The sequence below is a fragment of the Apteryx mantelli genome, chromosome 5, assembly GCF_036417845.1.
Source record: "Apteryx mantelli isolate bAptMan1 chromosome 5, bAptMan1.hap1, whole genome shotgun sequence".
NCBI classification, from domain to species: domain Eukaryota; kingdom Metazoa; phylum Chordata; class Aves; order Apterygiformes; family Apterygidae; genus Apteryx; species Apteryx mantelli.
In genome coordinates, this window is record NC_089982.1 from 58,227,371 (window position 1) to 58,251,032 (window position 23,662).

At 41.5% G+C, this 23,662-nt stretch overlaps 1 long non-coding RNA gene across 1 annotated transcript; it reads left to right on the top strand.

Moving 5' to 3' along the window:
• Positions 1–181: 181 nt before the first annotated feature.
• LOC106490210 (uncharacterized) lies at positions 182–22,735 on the top strand. Its single transcript, XR_001293569.2, has 3 exons — positions 182–480; positions 6,318–6,525; positions 21,769–22,735. It is a non-coding gene; the product is annotated as an uncharacterized lncRNA (long non-coding RNA).
• The last annotated feature ends 927 nt before the right edge of the window (positions 22,736–23,662 follow it).

The window sequence follows — 23,662 nt, forward strand, 5'->3', positions numbered from 1 at the left end:
CGCCGCCGCCATCTTCCCGCCTCCCACCTCCGCCGGCCCCGCCCCGCCGCTCCGCGCTGACGTCAGCTCGCGCGCGCCGCCAGCCGCTCGCGGCGCGGGAGCGCCCCCGTTCTCGCCGCTCCCCGGCGCGGGGACAACCGGCCGACGAGGTGGCCGCGGGGTTGACGTCATGGGGCGGGGCGCCGCCAGCGAGGCAGCGCCCCGCGGCCGTTGGCGGCGGCCGGCCTCGGGCCTCTCGGCTTCGTGGCCCCGCCGAAAGCCGGCCCTGGCGGCTCCTGCCCTGGGGCCCCTTCGCCTCCCGGCGCCGTGTCCGGCGCCCTCCGTCAGTGACTGCCTGCCAGCCAGCGTCACCCGCGAGGGAACGACTGGGCCGCTGCCGTGGCCTCCTGTCTCTCAGGGGCTACGAAGTCCCTTCTGGGAGTTCTGCGTGAAGCGCCGGAATAGCTGAATAAAGCGCTTAAATCCGCTAAAGGATACAAGGTGAGCCCCTAGCAAGGAGTGCCGCCTGTCCAGGGCCCTGGTGATAGACTCGAGCCCTGGCTGTGTGACACGCAGCTGAACCGTTCCCCGATACCACTTAAGCCTTTCGTATTAGTGATATAAAAGGTGACCTGAAATTCCCACTTACAGTAATGCTCTTGTGCCTTTTGGTATAAGGGATTATTGGGGGTTGGGAGCTTGTTTCTCCTTTCACTAAACTCCTGTTCTCCAAACCATTTGCCTCCAAGCTTCAACTGCTGGAGTCACTGGGGTGCTCCAGCTCCCCTTCCATCTATCTGCACGTGAGACGTGGATGGGTGCTCAGTACCATCCCTACATGCATCTTTTCTCTTCCCAAGCTCCATCTACACAACAGCTTAATTCGGGGTCAGCACTTGCTGTGTAGAGGTAGGAACACCAGCTGGCAGGCTGAAGGAGGGGTGCAGTCTGCAGGGATGACATGACAGATGGGTAGTATTTTTCAGGCTCAGAGAGGGAAGCAAGGTTGAGGTGGTCAAATCTGGGGGATGCAGCTCACAGAAGGCTGTGCAGAGGGGGTGCAAGGCTTGGATTCAATCAGTGCAAGCTTCACGTATGGATTGTGTTAGGTGTGGTGCCTGGACTGCTGTGCTGTTGGGGCAGCCAGGCACAACTCTGCAGCAGCCTTACTGATATGGGGGCAGGAGTAGGGTCACTTCTTTGCCTTATGCAATACTTCCCTTTTATACCTTCAAAGATTACATTATCTCTTTAAACGTAGCATTGTTTCAAAGTTAGTGCTGGGGTGGTTATTCACTATTACTGTTAGATCCTTCCCAGAATCCTTCAATCCCTGAGTACAATTTATGTCATTGGTTCCTCAGAAGCAATATTACTTTGTATTTAACTGTATTAAGATCTATCTTATTTGGCTGGGATCTTCTAATCTAGCAATTCTAATTACTCTAATGGTAATCTGTCCTTATTATTTGCTAACAAAACAATCTTTATCAGCAGAAAACTTAACCAGAATTTGTATAATTGTCACATTTATATAACCATTAAATAGTTTTGGCCCGTGAGTTGAGACTTTTGAGTCTCTGCTAGATATAGCTATGCTCACTGATACCACATTAATAACATTAACAGCTACCCATGGAAGTTTGTAAATCCAGTTCATTCTCTGCTAATTCTGTATGATTTGGTACCAAGTCAAATGCCTTAAGGAAATCCAGATATATTCTATGAGCACAGTTACTTTATTAACAAAGCCTGCAGTCCTTTAAAAAGCAAGAAAAACAAAAATTTTTTTGACAATACAGCCTTTCTGTGAAATGTTGCTGACACTTCAGTGGTTAGTGGGTGTAATAGTAGACTTAAATCTATACAGGGAAGTTTATTCTAACTTAGCATATTTATAGAAGGAGCTTAGAGTAAAGCTTTCTTATTCTTCTTTAACCACTCTCAGTCCAAAGGTTGGTGGCATGATCAACCTTTAGTCACTTCCATTAATCATGCTTTTATAGTAGCAGTAGAAGTTGTTCAGCTGCTGTCCTGGAGCAACTGGGATGAGGGTGGGACTGGTCGCTGGGGCTTGGACGGGGACAAAGTGTGAAGAGGAGTTGTGAAGGAGAGCTCTGCTGGAGGGAGTAGGCAGGCAGCATGGAGAAGGACCAGAAGGAGCCCCTGGCTGCTGGGAGCTGCTGAGTCAAACTGCAGCAGTTCGTTGTGATTATGTCATGTTCAGGGGCCTCCTCTGTGAGGTAATGGCACGGCTGAAAGCCACGGAGCTGGGCGCTGCCTACATCCTGCTGCTTCTTTCCTTCTGTCTTCCTTCTCCCTCCCCTCAATCCCTTTTATGGTCTGCCTGTCGCCCAGGTTCACCACCCTAACTTTCTCCGCTGCTGACTCCATTACTTTGCTGCCAGGAGCTCACTAGCAATTACTTCTCCCTACAAGATACACTGCACAAAGATGCATGGATGGGGGAGAGAAAAGTGAGGAAAAAAAAGTGTGAGAACTGCTGAATCCTCTGCTGTTTTTACAAAGAGTAAAGGCAAATGGGATGAACAAAGAAAAGTCACTGGTTAATAGTTACTATAGTCTGTGATTGAACAACAAGGACTGTAATCATGCTTTTTCATTCACTCTTTTGCTGAGAGTGCCCTTCTTGCTTTTCAGGAACTGAGAAAAGCAAGGCTTGGACCAGAAGTCTCCCATTAAATGTCAGACAATAATGGCTTCTATAAGCATCTCAGTCATCAGATTCCAAGCTTGTGCTGGCCAGATGGGAAAGACCACACCCAGGCAGAGGCTCCTGAGTGATTATACACAAGTAGCTGTAATTGATAGTAATGCCACAAAAATGAAATCTTCCACGGTGTCACAAGAGCACGAGAAATTTGTTTGCATGTTAAAGTAGACCTTTTGCAGAGTTTCCGAACAATTTCAGTTTGAATCAGTGCTTTTTCACACATGCACAGAAGGCAGGGAGAAGCAGCATTTCTTCAGTAGTATTTTCTAGAGTCTCAGAAATTCTGAAAGCCCCTCAGTGCAAAAATAGCATGGCCAGGGTTCTGTGGTATTAAAATGGGCAATAGCAAAGCTGTGGAGCAGCAGTTCTCTGTGCCTGCATGGGTGCTTCTCTTTTCTGACTCAGTGCACACGATAACTCACATGATAGGAGGAAATGAGGAGCACTCCCTCCAAAACAAAAGAAAGCTGGGCAAAGCTCCTATGTCACTCCTGTAATTCAGCACATACCCCTCTAACAAGTGGTACTGGGAAAAAGGCCACCAGGAGCCGCATTCTGATGGCCTTTGGGCTCTTAGCCTGCACAGCTCTGTAGTTAGTGTTTTATGGCTGTTATTCAATGCATTGCTGGGTTTGTATCTGTTGAAACTGTTAGAATCTGACTCAGAAACCTTTATTTCAGTTGTCACCTGGGAGAACAAAAGGTTCCTCAGAGGAAGGGGTGCATGAAGATGGGCAGATGCATGGTGGGAAGTTAATATTTGTAGCAGTGTTTAACTTCAGGCTAGGAAAACTGGACAGTTTTACAGGCAGCTTTGTTTAGTCTCCTGGGGAAGATTGTTGCCTGCCAGACCTTTAAAAGGAGGTATTCAACAGGCCCACACATGTTCTTGTCAGGCTATGTTTGTTTAAACATTTGACAAAATAGAAATTGTCATTTGTCATTACAATATATCATATGCACAAATGTTGAATATGTAGTGAAATAAGTATATATCCCTTTCAAAATTAATTTCAAAACTGTTAAATTGGTTCAAATGAACGAATCAACGCTGTAGCTTTAATTTTTTATAAAAGATTTCTCTGAGTATATCTGACCTCATCAGTGGTGAGAAGACACATTTAGTCCATTAGGCTAGACCTAGGTTATTTGGAAACTCAAAATATACGGTCAGTGTCTTTGCACGTGTTTTCAGTAACTGTCTTTTAGAAACTGTTAAAGGCAGTGAGCTTTGTAAAGGCAACCATGGGCAAAATATACTCAAAAAGCTTTATAAATCTTTCTAGAAGTTGGATAAAGGCCTACTGTGTTTACTACTGACCCTATCATGTGAAAGTGACCCACATTCAATACACTGCTCTTCTTACCAAGTTACAATCTTGTCTGAAGGGCAGACAAGATTCTAGCTGAGTTCTGCCATTGAAGTACACCTATCTTCGGTTTCTATCAAGTACAAAATACAGCTCTTCAACATGAATTAACATACCTCTTTTTTCTGCACAGAAAAAAAAGATGATAACAGTTTGACCACAACCGTGTTTAAATGTGTTCTTTGCGCTCCAGATCTGGAGCAAAAGCAATTTTAGGATACAGCACAAGCAGATTTCTAATGAGGCTGGTATTCATGGCATACCATGTGGCTAGAAAAACTGTGAATAAATATGTAGTTCAGCCTTTATAATTTGTATAGTTAATTTAGACTGATGACTCTTTTAAAAAAATGATTATCATCAGAGTTGAGTATGGTAATAAATCTTCCATATCACTGCAGACACCCCACATAAAGTCTGACTGTTCTCGCTAGGTTCATCATCATGGTATCTGAATACCTTCCACAGGTTTTAGAGATTTTGCTTCTTGAAGAATTTTTTTGCATAGCTGCATGTAAAATTCAGTAACAAATGCAAGTTCAATTTTGTCATGGGGTTAACTACCAGTATTTCATGTTTATCAATCATTTGGAAATATCCTAATTACTATTTAGAAATCTGCTGAGCTCAACATATTCAAAATGTGTGATCAGACTAAAGTGACTCAGAGCACTGGGAAAGAATTTTCTGTTGTCAAGAAGATTCAGGACTTATATTTGTTTACAGACTACAGTGATTTCATTTGCTTGAGTAATACTGAGTGAAACCTTATATGACGCCACCCATATGAAGCAATCTTCTGTTATACCACTCCTAAAAGTTTTTAAATATCCTGAGAACCCTCCTGCCACACCTTTATTAGCAAGCCAGCTCTGTTAGGAAAACTATTTCATTGTGCTCAAGAGATTCTTAAAACAGTTTTCCCTCTGTGCTTTTTAGCAGAAAAAATCGTGTTCAAAATGTAAAATAATTGGAAAGAGGGTAATTTTCAAACATGCTGGAAGTTTTAAATGCTACATTTACATATATACAGACAAAGCTAGTATGTTTTAAAAATCCTCTTGTTTGATTTTCATGAAAATTTGTAACTGCAGGGGGGAGAGACAGATAATACATAGCACAGACCAAACTTTGCAATTAAATTAGCTTCATGCTTGATTCATTCATCATTTGTATTTAACAAAGCTATGCTTCTGATTGAAAATAATATATTGATGCTGACAAAACTAATCAGGATTTACAGTCAAGAAGGGAAGATATTGTGTGACCAGTTTTATACATTGTTGTAATAATGGAAATACTTTATGCAAATAAAAGAATTACCACTAACATCCTGAGATATTACCCATGTACTTAAGCCTGGAGAGAAAAATATATTATTTGAGAAATGGTATTATACTACATTATAATGAAACTTCAACTTTTGCCTTCTTTTCCTGTTCTGAGAAATCATTTTGATAGTTTGCACAGTACAGAAGGAATCAGTCGCCATCTAGTGACAACACATTGTAACACTAGCTGAGTCAGAATCAGCAACCTAGTTTTCATAGTGGGACATTGGGAAGAAATGGACATGAATGCCAAACTTGCTTTCTTAGTCTTTGATTTTAAGTTTGCCTGTGAGATATTTCTGGCATAAAGTTAACCACTGGCTGATGCCAATTGCATTGTGCAAGATAATCATGTTCCTAAACCATGTATGTGCTTCCACTGTATACTAATGGTGTTGAGGCTGGCTGAACAGCTGCTTCCCAAGTTCTCCTCCACCACCTGTGATCCCAGCCTCGGAAATGTCCAGGTGCTTTCCTGCCACACGCTGGCAGCCTCATACATCCACAGGCAGGTCTGTTTGTTTAGGAGAGTCGCCTGTGAGCTGGCATTCCAACAGGGTGGGACTAAGAGACCTAGGGACATGAACACACTTTTCCTGCATAGTTTGTTCCCCACCAGAGTGAGAGAAACTGTCAGAGCAACAGCTCTAGCAGTCCGTAAGCGTTGTTCCTTTGTCCACTGGAGCAGCAGAGGGACATTTGCCAGCAGCTGATAAGCCATGCTGTTTGGTGCTCTTCTCTCAAAAGTCCTGTTTGGTCATAGTTTGCCAAGGGAGAACAGAGCTCACACAGAGCTACAATTTTTGGTTCTGAAATGCAAATGCTTGTGGGGGAACTAGCAGCAGTGTAGTCTTTCTCTAGAGATGACTCAGGACTGACTCACTTGCATTTTTCTCTCCACAGAGATAGCTGAAGGATAGAGAAGGACCACAGCCATCTCTGGACTGCTCAAGTTGGACCAGGATGGCTAGGAAGAGGATTCTGAGAAGATACCACAGCTGGTATAAAAATCCCAGAAGGTTCTTACACTGCAGGCCCTTGCTGTCTCAGAGGAACAAGACCTAAGCTAGTCACCACCATTTTAGTAGCCAGTTTGCTATGGCAGGGCCAGGTAAGCATCTTGTGCCTTTTTTATTTTGGCCACAGTGACTTGTTTGGGGGAGAGAAGGGATCTGTGTAGGCCTTATTTTCTCTTACAACCAGGTTGACCAATGCATCGTTCTGTGGCTGGATTAGGCCTTAATCTTACAGTGTAACCAGTTGCAACTTGTTGATTCTCTTCAGCATCTGTGTTGTCATTTATCATAGAATCATGTCTTCTTTCTTCTTAATTCTTGTATGGTGATTTTTTTCTGTGTTGGATGAAGGCTGATTTTATCCTACAGTGGTAAAACAACAAATAACACATAGGAATGAGCAAAACATTCCTGCTTACATTATTGCTTTTTCTAGTGCTGTTCACTCCCCTGTTGCTCAGCTACACTAGCTGGTGCCCCACGGGGGAGTGGAGTTGGCCACTGCTGCTTCTGTCAACAAGGGTGAGCAAAAGGGAAAAGTCCTGCAGGGAGGAAAAGAGAAACTTCTAATTCATTTGTTTCCCAGAGCATGTTTCTCAGTGCATAATTAAGTGCATACCTTCTTGTTGAAGCCACAAGAAAAGCTGTCATTAGATTTCTCATTACAGGAATATTATGTTATTTGTGAATGAAAGGTGAATTAGGACAATATTGTTTGGAAACCACAACAAATTAAGAGAGCAGGCTGTGTAGGAGAGAGTTTGTAAGGATTTGCTAGATTGCAGGCACATGGCCCTCTCGTGGTGGCTCAGGAGAACACAAAAATCATCTGGTCTTGAAATTGCAGGTCAGACTTTCATTGTACATTAGTAAGGTTGATACACTGAGTGTCCCCTCCCCCCCCATCTGTAGTTGGACCTTGATGAATGATTTGATGTAAAAAATTCATTACATTTTTTTCTATTATATTGCTATGGAATTATTTGCTTTTCTTTCAATATTATCTTGACACTCACTGAACAGACTGGATGACTGAATTTTTTTATTTTCAGTAGTGACTACTGACTGCAACAGCCAGATGAGCCTCCAGATTATACAGTAAAAATAAGCTTATTTCTTTTCCTGTGTTTATACTTAAGATTACAGAAATTTTAAAAACTCTTAAGCATTAAGTAAAATGTGCTGTTTCATTGCCCATCCTCATACTTTGTATTTCCTCCTTTTCTGTAATTATTCCCTGTAGATGTTAAGATCTTTGGTCTAGGGAATCATTGCCCATTTATTTACTAAGTGCTTAGTTTGTTTCTGGTGCTGCACAAGTAAAAGTATTGTTCAAGGAGAAGCCAAGCTCTGCTGAAGAAAAGTGGTTAAAATATTAATTTTAAAATATTGGTACTTGTCACGAAAGGAGTGATGCACTTCACTCGTAAGAGGGAAGCAGCACTACGTTTATTGCAGTAAGACAGCAACTTAACAAAGCTCAATCGTGAAGAAGAACTATTTAATGAGGTTCGATTGGCAAGGTTCACTCAGTTATTTACTGCATGAAGGACAGGGTCAGATGCATGTGCAACAGAGACCCTCCTGTTGAGTCACAGGGTTCAGACTGGACCCCCTTGCTTTCTAAACTCCTTCGGAGAGGAGCCTAGGTGCAGCTGGATCCGATCCTAGTCTCAGACTTGGTCAACGGTTTATGACTAAGGGATTATGTGCGCAATTAGTCAGAGATATAACTCAGCAAAGGTTCATGAAGTTCGCAAAAGTTCAGCATGCTATTAATCACTTACTGAGGATCTCTTGCAGGTAAGGAATCTCTCAACCTCGAGGAGTAACCTTGAGAGGCATCCCTGCTCAAGGGGAGATTCTGCAGTGCAGCCTGCTGCCATGCAGGAGAGCTCAAGGGGCCTCTGGGCTGCCCCCTATTTATGGGGGGGAGATGATTGACTCATAGTCATATTTGCATACTAGATGGGCCTTAGTTGGCGCATGCTCAACCAGCCTGTACATATGTGCTGTTTACAGGGAGGTCAGGTTGAGGGGGAGAGAGCACATCAGCGGGGGGGAAGGAGCACACTGTCACAGTGCTATTCAGTTGATTTGAATTATGAACACATACTGTGCTTGAATATTTGAGTGAGTTAATTGTGCAAGGCAATTGGAGTTTCTTTAAGCCAGTGCTGCAGAAATTGTCTGAAATATTCATCCCAAGCAAAGGGAAAATTTGTAGGAAATATCTTCATTCACAATTAACAGAGAAACCCTTAATATTATGTGTAAACAAAGTACCTACAGAGAATAGAAAAGGAGAAAATATTTTGACAGGCAGAAAGCATAGGGGAAAGGTGAAAATGTCAAAAGTGAAGCTGAGTTAGACCCTGCAAAGGAAATTCAAGCAAATAGTAAAAAGGTATGTTGGCCACATCCACACTAAGAAAGAAGTGGATACCTTATATAGTATAGAAGTGGTTGTGATTAAAGATAATCTAGATATCACCCCAAACTACCTCACTGAGTATTTGCTTCAGCTTCAGCAAAGATAATGATGTAGTACATGGAGGCAGAATCAAGATGATTAATGAGAATGAGTATGGAAACAGAATTTGGCACATGCAAGATGAAAGCAAAGTGAAAGAACTCAGCTCTCAAGTAAGAAGAATACTGAGAGATCCAGTAACTGAAATCATAAAGCCAGTGATAAGAGTTTTAATGCATTTATCAATTCAGATGGCATTGCCATATGACTAAAGAACAGAAAATGAAGTAGCTATCTTTAAGGAGAAAAGTGATCCACAAAGGTATATTAGCCTGATCTCAATTGCCTACAAGGATGCAGCATTTTTTTGGAAAGAAATAGAAGTTAGAGATATAAAAGTATATAAAAACAGAAGAAATATTTACCAAAGATAGATTGTGCCAAATGAACATGGTATTTTTCTTTGTTAAAATATGTGATTTTCTAGAGAAGAGAATTGCAGTAAAGCAGATCCATATGGATTTCAGTAAAGTGCTTGACATGTTGTTATATGGGAAATTATTAATTTAAAAAAAGTGCGATGATACAGGAAAAACATAGAAGAAACTAAAGAGCAACAGAAGTGGTTGTACTTACAGTAGAATGCTCAGGCTTCAGGAAATTAATTGTATGATTGTGGACTGCATTAGGGATTGACTGCATTTATCATTTTTATTAATGGTTATGTGCAAAAATACAAGTGATTAATGAAATACACTGATGACAAGGTATCTTTAATGCACTGTAGGGCTGGGCTGCCATAAAGCAAGAGCTCAATTAACAGAAGACTAAAGTAATAGACATAGGATGAAGATTAACAACACAAAGAGCAAAGGACTTAGAGACTAGCAAGAATTTCTTCAGTAAGTACAGGCCCATCAGCTGCTGACAAGAGATGAAGGGAAAGATCTAGCTGTTTTAGTCAATTGTCAATCACAGGATATCTAAGGACCGCTACTATATCATCATGAAAACAAAAATACTTCTGATGGGCTGTAGGTGAAATCTTTCAAGTAGGTTAAAGGGAAATATGCATGCAACTGTATAAGGCAGTGCTGAGACCTTATTTGGAGTACTGAGAACAACTCTGTCATGGTGAAGAAAGATTAATACACACTGGAAGAAGTTCAGAAAAGAGGATCTTTAAATGATCAAGGAGATATTAAGACCATGAGTATAGACCAGAAAGTTTCTTGCTTAGATCAATCAGATGTGGTTTCAGAGAATGTATCATAGCTCACTGTAAATGAGGGTAAAAATGAGGGAGGAAGAACTATGTAAGTTAAAGGAGACTGCCCCAAGGGCAAATAAGTATAAGCTAGCTACCACTAAATTTATGCTGATAATAGACTTGTGATGACCAGATAATCTAGCATTGTTCTTTTTGAGAGTAGTGGAGGCAAACAACTTGGCTATCTTTATTCTAGAGTTTGCTGCTTTTGTTAGTGGCCCTTTCTTGTGGGGTTGCCCATGATAACAGGGGTGGGAATCAGTGATCCAGGAAGTATTCTAGGTCTGTGTTCCATGTCCTTTTTCCTGGTTTGTCCCCATTGCAGCTGCAGTTCTATGCAGATTGAACATTTGTCTTTAAGAAGCAACACATTGATGTACATGCTTAACTTTAAGCACAAGTTGGGTCCCATCAAGTCTTCAGATTTCATGAGAAAACTTGAACCATGAGAAAACAGGGGTGTATAATGGATCCCCTCATTTAAATGCAAGCAAGCCAACCCATACAAGGTTAATAGAAGAAAAACATTTTGCTGTAGTTTATAAACCAAATTTAACTCACTATAATCTAATCCATCAGTGCATAAAGATGAGCAATATAAATACTATAAATAATGAAAACCTGTCTTTATTTGACTCCCTATTAAGTCAGTAGGAGTTAAAAATATTTTGCTGAATCCAGCATCATGGTCCATCAGGTCCTTTTGTAATTCAGGTAAGCTGCAAACTTGGCATACCAGATTCACTGTTGGTTAAACAACGGAGTTGTTTTTGTTCATGCAAGTGGTGAGTATGGCCGTACCAGTAAATATAACATGTTCCAGATGTCCACTGACATGTATTTCACATCTATTAAAACACTTGCTGATAAATTCAGACATTATAGCATGGTAAGTAACATAGCAATAAAAGTATTCTACCTTGCTGCTAGGCAGAATATCATATATATAATCCTTTTAAACAATGAAATTTTTCTACCAAAATTAAAATCAAGAAATAATTCTGAACATGCAGTTGCCATCAAGCAAACATCCCTTTATTAAGTGATAATAACATGCTGGACACAACATGTACATTTTATTAGAAGCAGAAGGAACCTTCTGCAGAAATCCTTCTCTGTAAATATCCTTATCCCCTTGCAGTATTGTAGGGTTCTTTGTGCAAACACAGTTTAAATGATTTTATCATTCCCAGTGTGAAAGAATCTTTAGAGTGTGCCAGTGAACTGCATCCTTTTAAATGTCTGTTGCTTGGTGGAAAGGCTGAGTCACTAATTGTGAGGGATTTGTGGAGGATACAGTATTGAAATAAAAGAAGGGACAGATTCAGCCCAGGTGTAAGGTACTGCAGTCAGTGGTACTCCAGAGTTAAATAAGAACCAAGATAAAGATTCCTTCCAGAGACACCTTGGGTGGAAGCAATTGTGGTGATACTGTCTTCCCTCCATCACAACCAAGGCCCTGTGCTGGGGCATGGTTAGATGCTAGTATCTGATGCAGTAAGACAAACTTTGTACTTCATTTATTAACTGGTCTAAGCCAGTCCCAGTGCTGTACAACTCTTTAAGTATGAAAAGTACTACATAAGGCCTAAGCTATATTCAGACCTCAAAAGATGTGCCAAAATGACAAAAGTCAACCCCTGGTGGAAAGTTCAGAGAGAGAAAATTCAAAGGCCTCTTATTTTTAACCAAGAATGTAGCAGTTTATCTTGATTTCCCAGCTCAAACAATGTGGCAGGCTTGCAAGAATGACATATTTTCTATGGACTCAGTTCCTACTATTGTTTACAAGCCAAATGTCAGGCTAGATAGTAATGGGTCAGCCCATTTGTAGTCATGGCACAGGCATCTATTACCAATGATATGTCTGTATATTAGAACAAAGAAACACATGAAGGCAAGGGACATGCAATCTTCTTCCTTTCTCATAAGCATTTTGGCAAGACAAGTTTGAGAAAAATGTTAGGGTTTTTCCAGACAGTTTTATTATTATTTTAGAAACGTCTGTTTTCTCATCACAATTAATTTTCCTAAGAGTCAAGAATCTGAGCTAGCTAAATAGATTGTTGATTCTGTTTTATTTCTTGTTCTCTGAAAATACTGGATTTATGACAGAATCATAGCACAGGGGGTACTAATTTGACAAGACAATAGGGTCATTGTCTGTTGTTAGTATTGTCACAGTTACGCAGTTTGAAGTGATGAGGCAAATTCTGTTTGTTTCGACTTGGCTCTTAATATGTATTTAACAAATTGTGTGTGTGTGTATCTCTATACCTATATATGCACACACACATCTGTTAAGCACTGTAGTTGCAGACTATGTCAGATCTGTTAAACCTGTTAGAAAGTTGGACTTTAAATAAAGAACATTTGCTAAGATCAGACTTAGCTGTGAATTAAAGGAGGTTACAAGGTAGCAGAAATGAAGCATGCAGTGGAAAGCCAGTTATGCACTCTTTATACCACCTGCAGGCTCCCTAGCTACCCCTATACCTCAACTTTAAGAGCTTTTCAGAACAGTGAAGTAGCAGATATAGAACTGTCTTCAGCAAGACTATAGCTATGGACACAACACTGCAAAGGATGCAACATTTATCCCCACTTAGTTTTGTCCACAGCAATGGAATTCATCGGGGATGAATTAGACAAAAATCTTACGTTTTCTATCCTCACTTTATAGCCATATTTAACTGGTAAATATTATTTGAAAAGAAAAGTAAACAGCAGTTAAATAAAATATTTTAATATGAACTTACTAATCCTTTAATAACAAAGACGATATTATTTCTTTCAACCCTTTTGAAAATATTTAAGATTAATGGCCGTCAGTGAAGAATGCGAAAAGGTTATTAGGATGAGTGCAAGATGTTCACTATAGAGTAAATTCAAGTAGGCAGTTATTACAGTGGATTTATTCTGAACTGTCATTACTGGGTGTCAAGGACTGGCCTGATAAGGGCAGAAATTAAGGTCATGTGGCAAAATGCTTGAAGTGAAGACTACTGTCATACTAGTGATTGTGTTCTTTGAAGTGGATTTACAAAGTCAACCAGATGCATGATGTATTTTATTCTCCAGCTTGCAACTGTGTTAGAGAATCCCAAATACAATGAAGATCCATAAACAGAGCCGGTCTGACCTGTTCTGTGAGTTTAAATTCATGACAATTTCACTAGGAAGGTATCTACAACAATGTCACCAAGATCAGAATCTGAACTTCTCTTGGGGCTTAGGGTTTTGGCTAGATAGCCTTCTAATTGAAGTGGCTCAGCTAATTCTTCTAAGTAAATCAGTGTAACGTTTATATAACACACCGATACCAAACTCTTGCAAATGGAAAAATATTTTTGCCTCCTGAGGAAGAAAAGTTATATTCATTTTAACATTTTTTGTTTTGTGTTGTGAGCCTATGCAGAGTTTCACATCAGACTATATGTACTAGCTAAAATTATACTTTGACCACCTACATTTCAATAGTAGATTCTAGCTAAACAAACCACATCCTGAAACAAAATCTCCTTTCAGCTTTTTTTGCTATAAATTTGGTGTAATTCCACCAAAGTCAGCTGTGAAATTCCAGTTTTGCTGAGCTCGGAATCTGTTCTCTGGAACATCCATATCTGTTTGTTAGATTTTGCCCTGTCAGCACATATCTAAAGACTAATTCATTAAACTTGCTTTTGAATACTAAGAGTTATCTCTTCAAAGAAGCCTACTGTGTTTCCTCAGCAGACATGTGGCCTCTAAACCACATGCAGTACTATGAAAGCATTTGAGACTGCACTGCAGTGTGACTTAGCCCAAATTCTTGCTAGAGGCTCCTGGTAACTGCATGCTGCAGACAAGTCCAAGACATGTCCAGAGATACACTCCACACAGCACCCATGCTGCTGTAACCTGCATCATGCAGCATAGCCAGCTGTTAAGCTAAGGCAGGGCAGTGGTTTGCAAACAGTTTTGATTTAAGGATCCTTACAGTATCTTCAGAGTAGCCTTAGAGAGAGGATCCTACTGAATTGAAGGACTGCCTTTTTTGGTTACCTCCTGTTTGTCCCCTGAGAAGTAGTTGCTCATTATCTATAGGCCCAGGAACCACAAGTTGAAAAACACCAGTGCAGAGCAACCCAACACCATAGTAAACAGCCTTTCCTTTTTAGGTAGCTATTCCTTCTAGTGGCACTAGCAAGAAACTTTAATATGCTCCCCAATACTACTGTGCTGACTTTATATGTGGGTTAAATGTGCAAGTAAGTAAAGACTCTGCACATTCTCTTCCATTTTATGTACATGCTTGTTATTTCCTATTATTTGATTGGATTAGCATCTCAAGTCACCACTCAGATCAGACTGCACTGTACTGACCTGTTTTAATGACAAACTACCTAAGTTATGGCAAGTTGGACTACAGTGTTGTAAAGTAGCAGAGAGAAAGGGGAAAGGAAGATGTGGCAGATATGTGTGGTGACATGATTTACCAGTCTTTGTGGTCAAACAGGCCCACCACCTAAGTAAAGAAGTCTAGCAAAGCCTTGTGTAAGTTTATGGATCCAGTTTAACTCAAGTGCATGAACACAAATCCTGTAGCTTTAGGGAGACCTGTGTGTATGTATTTGAAGGTTAATGCAGTCCGATGTATATTTATTTTACCTTTTGATCCTTAAATCAATAATTAATGTTCCTTGCAGCAGAGTCTTGTCAATTTTACCTCTAATATATAAATAACACCTAAATGTTTTATAATGTATCTCCCCTGTTTCTTTTCCTGGATAGAGTTAGCATTCATTGCTTTATCACTCCTGGCTAGACTGTGGATATAAAAATCCCAAATTCTCAGGTGGCATAACTCTGCATGCCAAAGGAAAATCTGGCATCAATTAACAGTTAAAGCCAAAAGGCTAAAAAGTCATCATGGTAAAGAAGGAAGATGTCTGGAATCTGCAGAAAGGTTAATCCCAGCTAGATCAGCGAGAGTTACTGTCTCAATAGGTAATGGTGAGTGTCATGACACTGCCCTCCCCCTTCCCAACAGCCCAGTGGAGGCAGCCAGGACCTCTCACTCAGTGAAGCTGGCCATTTAGTCCAGAAAAAAAAGCCTTTAGAGGGGACTTCTCAGAGGAGAAGGTGATCAGAGAAGGCAGCAGGGAATGTCAGGAAGGGAAAGGACAAGTGATGTGTACAGATAATTGCTGCTGCAAAAGTCTAGATTATAATCATCGCTCTGACATAGAGGCCCTGTGTTATGCTGGGCAATTTTTACAACCAGAAATACTATCCTAAGCACTGGCTGAACTCCCAAATCACCTGCATTTGCAGTGTGCATCTAAAACTTCTCACTAATTTGACCATACTCTCTTGTTACAGTAGCCTGTAAAAGCACCTCCTGTAGTAGTTTCAGGGCTCAGTTTCTCACCCTCCAGAATAACCTAAGACAGATCCTGCTAGTATATTTGTGGTTGATACTTTATGAGCATCCTCACAGGCAGGCTGGATGACCTGTACTTAGGAGCATCTTTCCTTGGTATGGTATTTGCCTGTAACAGTGATCTTGCCAGACACATCACATGGGTTATAGCACCAAGCACTGATGTCCCAGCCTGTTGCTAGGATGCTTTTGCTTCTTCACACATGGCCTGTCTCTTCAAAACCTGTGGTACGGACAGGATGCGACATCCTCTCATTTGCGGTGCTAAAACACAACCCCAGCACCTGGGTAGATAATCGAGTTGGTAACAGTGGGCTGACAGGTAGGAAGGAGGTGAAAGTTGCTAGGCATGGGGCCTCTGGACACTCCCCAAGGATGACTGAAGGACACAGGATTTCTTCTTATTCTGATTATGCCTTTTGCTAGTCTGTTGTTTGGCTATCCTATTTATGTTTAGTTATAGCCTGTGAAGATGGACAGTATTTAACTAGCAAATGGGCAAATATCCCATGAACTGGGCTAGATGTCCACATTTTTATTTATTCTACTCCTTCGGATGCATGTTAGTGGACAGGGATGCTCTTTGTTTCTTAGATGGTGGTGCCAGAACATGGCCTATGTTTACATTCTCTTTTTTTTCTGAGTTATCTCTCATGAGCCATTAAACAGAGAGACCTTAATCTGCAAGGATTCAGAAAGACTCCAGAATAAATAAGCAGTAGTGGCAGGGCAGCCTGTCTGTCCATGGTCAGGGACAGACCTATGTTTAATCTGATCTGGCCAGAGCAGGGAAGGGATGCATGCCTGAAGATACACTGAATACCATGTGCTCACCCCAGGAATAAGGGCTAATCAGACTACTAGTGTTTTCTCTTCCGTCTTTCTTTTTTTGAGTCTTCCAGTAGGGCATGCTGTCCCCAGACTACAGTTAAGTGAGGCCTCTCTTTTAGGGCTACCAGTCAGCAATCTTCCTATGCATTTGCTTGCTTGCTTGCCTTTTACAACATAGAAAAAATTCTGATGACAATAGGTACTTCTGTATGTATTTTAAATGTGTGATCTGTTCTCTGAAGTAAGAGCTCACAGGGCTCTCATGCAGAGTATTATCCAGCATATAGCCAACCATCATTGCTGTCCACCCTACAATGTGCTTGGAGAATCTGGTTTTTGAGTCAGTGGAAGAAGAATATCCAGACCTAAAGTTGAAAGCAAGTCTTCTCCCTACTATAACCAGTTGGCAATGTGTCCAAAAGATAGATTTTTTCCAGATAAGAATATGTTTTTAATAAAAGAGGGCAGGGAATGTCTTTGTGGTCTAGCCACTGTGGCCAGAATGCTGCCTGCTGTTCTGGCAGTAGCGGAAATATGCCATCTGCAAAGAATAAGCAGAGGAATAGGGGTTGTTCCACTGTTCAAAATAAAGTAGGTAAGAGTAGGTAAATCTAGCGTTCATTAGCAGAAAGTTGGTGTTGGCTTGTTCTTAGAGCTAGGTGGGAGATTTCCTGAACACATGGTCATCAGGCAGACATCTGGCATGTTTGCTGTTGCTGTGCACGTATCGCTTCATGACCACTGGTCCTCAGAGTATGATGGGATGATAACAATTGTAGTTATAACCTAACCATATATTGAAAACATCGGGTTCCCTCAACTCCCTCAAGAGGCAATTTAGTGCCTCTTAAATATCTCAGCTAAGTAGGCCAACTGGCATACATCCTTGTAGACCTTTTTGACGATCACAAGGATGGGACTTGACAATAACAAATTACGTTACCCCTTGTGTAACTGTCAGTTTTCAGTTTTCATTTCTGGACCATGCTGGGGGGCCAGACACTGGGGTTACTCCACAGTTGCTGTCAGCTCATGGCACAGAATCCCATATCCTGAAGCACAGCTACATTGGAGACTCATGCATGGACTCACTGAGACACAGCAGGCATGAGGTTTGTTCTTGGCACTGGTAAACACATCCTTCCCTGTACTGACATTAGTGGAAGATCCAGCTGCCTCTGTCTCACTCCCTATTTATCATTAATCTCCACATATTGCAGCAGTGAAGACTTCATGGAAACACAGAAGATTGCCCTTTATTTAGAACTGAGAAGTAGGTTGTGGGCTGTGCAAACTGCAGATTAGTTAGTGGTAGGGGCAGTGCTAAAAAGACCTTACTGAGTTACTGTGAGGGCTTGTGGTATAGGGAATAAACATTTCCCCATAACTCACAGGTCTGTTGTAAAAATACATTTATATCTGTGAAACATAAAATCCACCCAGCCCAGCATCCTGCCTATGGTGACCAAAGATGGATGCCCAGGGAAGAGTAAGAACAGGGCAAGTTTATATGATACCTTTGTACAAGTATTCCTTATGGCACTCTCTCAGGAGACTTCCCAAATCTGAGGTGTTGTGTTTATCTAGTGATTCTCGATAGATCGCTGTTCCAAGTGTCTGTCCAGTCTCTTCTGAAACCCGTCTGATCTGCTCCATCCACAGCATCCTTTGAAAAACAAGGAGTTCAACACATCTGGCTGCTGCATGATGAACCACCTCTTTTCATTAGCTTTCATTCTAGCTCTTATTGGCTTCATTTGAGAACCTCTAGCTCTTGAATCAGAAGAGACAGTGAAAAGCAGATTCCTATTCACCCTTTTCATCCCATTCAAGATTTTGTAGACCTTTATCATACTCCTCTTAAGCTATCTCTTTAAAGGCTGGAGATGTTCCATTCCACTCATCTATAGTGATGAATACCACAGAAAATCCCATGAATATATTGAACGTGTCTTCAGAGTAAACTTTAAATAGTGCACAGGAGAACAAAGAATAGGGTCACATATGAGACGGCTAAGGGAAAACAACAACAAAAAACCCTGAAGAACTGATTTTCTGAATATCATCCATCCTGAATGTGGATGCAGATGAGTGGAGAAAGCAGCAGATGAGTAGAGAAAACAATATATGGTTGTTTAATTGAATATTGCATGATGGTGCACAGGTACAAGGATTCTGAAGTAAAATTAAAGAGATTTTGACATTTCTGACTTTGAAACTTTAGTACATATGGTTTTCTTGGGAGAAATGGGAGAAGGGATTTGGGAGGTAATAGCCTATTTTCTTCCTCTTTGTCAGGGCCCTGAGGGCACTGCCAGGCCTTACTGCCCAGGCGCAGGTGCCCGTTTCAGCCCAGCCTGAGGCCGTCAGTCTCTGTCCTGTGACACCACAGCGGTGCCCGGCTCCAGCCCTGCTACGACCAAGCCACTGCCCAGCCATGGGCCCCCAGGACCCTGACCTGCAGTTGACCACCTGGCCCAGCCTTGGCCAGTCCCCACAGCAGTGCCTGATGCCCAGGGCTGCGGCTGCCCCTGGCCATCCCCGGCTGCCCTGCTCCCTCATGGGGAGATGGGACGGGCTGTGGCTGCCGGGCCCTGCCCTGCTGCAAACTGGGAGTCCCTGCAGCCTCCAGGGAGCCTGTGGCGCCCTGACTGTCTTTCCATTAGCACTGGCTGATGCCAAGCACGCACTCAGTCTCTGCATAGCAGAAGCTCGGTGGATTCATTGTTCCCTCTATCTACATTGTGGCTGGATCGACCCACACTTGATATTTTTCCCCTCATTTAGCTAGGTAGAAAAGGAAGATTAAGATCTTTCTCTCTGTTTCTCAGATAGGAGCACATAGATACAAAACGACATGAAAGACTGGAAGGGAAATAGTTTTCATAAAATGCACAGTTAGACTGTGGAACAAATTGCCATGAGTATCAGCAAGTTTGGCAGGATTAAAAAGGAAGGTTGTTACATGGATAACAAGAATATCAAAAGTTCAAATAGTCTAAACTAAACATATTTTGCAAGGAATGTTAAAACTTATGCTTTAGAGTTTAAGGAACTGTCTCTCTGTTAAAGACTCCTTACCTGAGGACCTGTTTACGTCTTGTTTTTAGGTGTCAAGTGCTAGTCACTAGTGGAGACTCTTGGCCTGAGCCATTGTGGAAATTCTGAGGGACTTTTTATTGCTATTGGTTTTCTATTAGGAAGCTATAGAAGACACTACTACAATGGGTTGCAGTACAGAATTCCATGGGTGTGCTTAAACTGAAAGGCATATTAAAAAGAAGTTAATCTTATCTAGCTTCAAAAGTCTGCAGTGAAGATACAATGAATATCTGAGAAAGCTGTCTTGCCTTTAACAATTAGCTGAGAGAGAGACCTACCCACAGGCAATTCCTCTCATCCTACAATAAATACATTAGATGAAGTGGCTGTAAAAGTGCTGATTTCATTCTGTAAAAGGAGTCTAGATGATTGTCTCAGGTACAGACATCTCTATTAAATGTATAAAGTTAGGTAAAATTAATGTAGTTCCTCTAAACATATGAGTTAGCTGTAAACTAGTTAACTTTAGTATTATTAGCAGTGAAAGTTAGATAAAAGTTCATAAGGAAGAAAAGTCTATTTGCTTCCCTTTCAAGGTTTATTCACATGTTTATTCTCTCCCTCCTCTTCCTAGTATTCTTGTAGTATTTGTTTTGTCCAGCTATCCCATGCACGTACATATTGCAAGGTATCAATAATTACAAGTGCACAATTGTTGGATAACTCCTCCTTTCTTTTTTTGACACCTTTTAGTTAAGTCTCTGTTCCTCTTCTATTTTTTCCAAAATCTTAAAAGCCCTTTCCTCTCTCTTGTGTTTAGATGGTAGACTTTATACCATACTGGTCAAAATTTGATGCAGATCTTGTAGATGTGTATCTACAAGATGCATTCATCACTGTGAAGCAACTAGGGGATTATTCTGGCACATTCATTCCTATCTAGTTCCTTAAAAAACTTTTGCAATAAGTTCCACTGCAGTAATATTTGTGTTGGTCATGATATCTCTGTACAGACTTCTTCTGATACTCCTTCAGATACTTTCCTAAGCTGCTCTCTTCTGTGCCTATACCCCTGGGGTCTACTCTCTTTTGCTCTGTGCTGTCTGATAATGAGATGTCCCACCCCTTCTTTAGTTGCTTGTATACAATCAGGTTTGTTGCTGCACTCCTTGAAAGTTGGCATAGCTAGCATTTTGTTCTATCCCGATGTTAAGCCTTCTGGTCTCATGAGCTACTTGAGTCACGCCAAGATATTGGACCTCTGTTCTCTGGGGATACCTGAAGATCCAAGAAACTTTGGAGCCCAGATGTCAAAACACAGATTTTTGTTTAAACTCTGAGTTAAAACTTTCTTTTAGTTTTAAAGGTGTAGTATAGTGGTGCTTTAAAACTGAGGGCATGCAGCTGGCTTACAAAGAAGTAAGAGGCAAAACATGGACCTCTGGAGTTGGGCAGGATTTTGGCAGAGGATTATAGTATTGATCTACACATCATTGTGAACATGACTGATGTGCCCAATGTCACCAAGTATGGTGGGACCAAAAATCAAAGAGGTACTTGACAGGGCACTGGCATACTGGAGCTGATTATGAAGCCACCACAGAGGCAGATTTGAATACTTAGCACTCCCTGCCCCACTGACCTGCCTTTACTTCCATCAGCACTTCAGAATAGATGGCTAAGCTTAGTGATTTGTCTTTATTACATTTATTGAATGGCACGTAGTGATATATTCCTATATCATTTACTGTAAGACCTGCAGATGGGCATCTTCAGCAGATATGAACTTGCAGCTTTTCTGAGTTCTGCTCTCCAACCTTCAGTTAAAATCTCCCCAAACATGCTTAAAGTGGCTGTCAGCAATTCCATAACCTACCTTGCAAGCTGGCCTGCCAGACAGAGCCCTTGGCTCCTCTGCCTCCTGGTTTCCTTGTTCTTTTCCTGACTAGGGTTTATCCCAATACTATGCCTGTCGTATTCAGCTATTTTGCTGGTCTCTCCATCCATCTTCAAGACCTCCTCATATGCAATGCTGTGAATCCGTGTGACAACAATATTGCCCGTAAGAAAGTATACTTTATAATAGAACTGTATTATGCTCTGCTGTTTAGAATTACTTTCTATGATGAGGAATGACTTTCTGTGATGCAGTGGAATGGAATTACTGCCTCCAAAGTCTCTCCAAACTGGGAAGAAGCTCTGGGGAAAGGATCTCAGTATAGGCAGAAAAATCAGCACATTTGCTGATATGGAAACCAGACAGTGAACAATAACAGTAATTTTTCTCTCCTTCGCAGGGTTCACTCTTGAGATGTTATGTCATCTCTGTCCACAGCAAGTAAGAGAAGAGGAATAAACAAAGGAAATGGTCACTGACTGACTTCACAGAAGCCTCTGAGAAATGAAGAAGGGCTGACTAAGGCAAAGAGGATTTGACAGGCACAAAAAAGAAAAAGAGGAGGAGCCTCTCTGTGACCAAGGGACTGGCAGAGATGCTTCTCTCTGAGCAGAAGGATTGCAAAGATGGGGCTTTCTGGACAGAAGAGCTAGCCAGACCACGTTGGGTCCAAGGACAGAACTGATATGGATCACAGGACGGTGAAGCATAATCAGATGAACAACTGTTGTTGGAAAGGATATTCTGTCAAATACCCCTTGGTCCTCTATACCACATGAACCTTAAATTTCATAAGCCTCAGTTCTTCCCAGTGGAGACTTCCTCCTAGAGAGGTGCAGTTTGGCACAAGAAGTCTTCACTGCTGTTCCTTCCTTTGCAGTAGAGCAGCAAAATGAATCACACTGAGAGCTGAGTGCTTTTTATCTGAAATGGACCATGGTCACTACACCATTTCAGTCCACAGGGTCCCCTGGGGTTTACCAAAGAAAAGGCTCAGAAACAAGTGCTCTGATCCTTTCAAACCAGAAGTGGGATTGGTGCTATGCCAATCCAGTCCACAGGATTCTGGAAATTTTACAAAGAGAAAAGATTGAAACAGTGAGTAACACCAAGCTCTTTTGGAACTAGAACTGACCAAAAACCCTGAAATGCCACCTCCTTTTCTCTTTCCCCTGCTACTGCACTGTTTGCATAACTTTTAAGTATGTGAAATTTTAGGGAAATGAAATCATTTCTGGTTCAGACTTTCTGTTTTTTCTGCAAAGCAGACTTTTTTTAAAACCAGAAGCCAGCACATTCCCCTAGATGGAAAGTTCAGCCCCCTCCTTGTTTTAAAATTTATACAAATATATAAAGCAAACATCATATTTGAAAGGTATCTTTATTCTTTAAATACATTAGACCAAGGCAGAGCCCTGGCAATGAGAACTTGTAGAAATTTATGAAGTGCAGAAAGAAAACAAAACACTCCTTACAAAATGAGAAAAAATGCTTATCTTTTTCTCATTTTTTATCCTACCCCCAATAATTCTGCAATCCCTGGTACTGTGCAAGGGTTGCCAGGTCTCTCAAAATGAAATCATGCCAGTTACTCTATTTAATGATTGTCGCGGTCCGCGGGAGTAGCGGGAAAGAATCGTACGCAGTCACAGAATGCAGATTCAATTCCAACTTTATTCAGCAATGTGCCCATCTTATATATGTTTGTGCAGTCATGGCATGCAGGCACGCGGCATCTTGGCCACTTTGATCGGTTAGCGCTACACTTTGATCGGTTAACGGTTAGCTGCTATGAAGCACGCGGTGTTCGCTACACTTTGATCGGTTAACGGTTAGCTGCTATGAAGCACGCGGCGTTTGCTACACTTTGATCGGTGGCTCTTAAGGAGCAACCTTTATAATTCTTCATACAGATTGTTATTCTGAAGCACTTCAAGAGCCCCAACACCTCCCCCCCTTTTTTCAAATAATAGATCAACCATTCTTTGCACCCGAGCTAGAATGCACTGCAATATGCATGGCCCACAAATCAGTAGGAGCACACCCACGACACCTATAGTGATTATCTGCTTCAGCCCCGCCGCCAGCCAGGGCCCAATCCCCAGCCCCCGAAGCCACTCGTCCAACCCCAGGCCATTCTCCTGTTTTAGCTTATGCAGGCCGCTCTGTACCATCTTTATATGTTCATGGATTGATTGCGAATGGTCTGTGAGGTTTAGACAGCACATTCCTTCAAACTCTTCACACCCATGACCGTGAGCTAAGAGTAAGAAGTCTATGGCGGCTCTATTCTG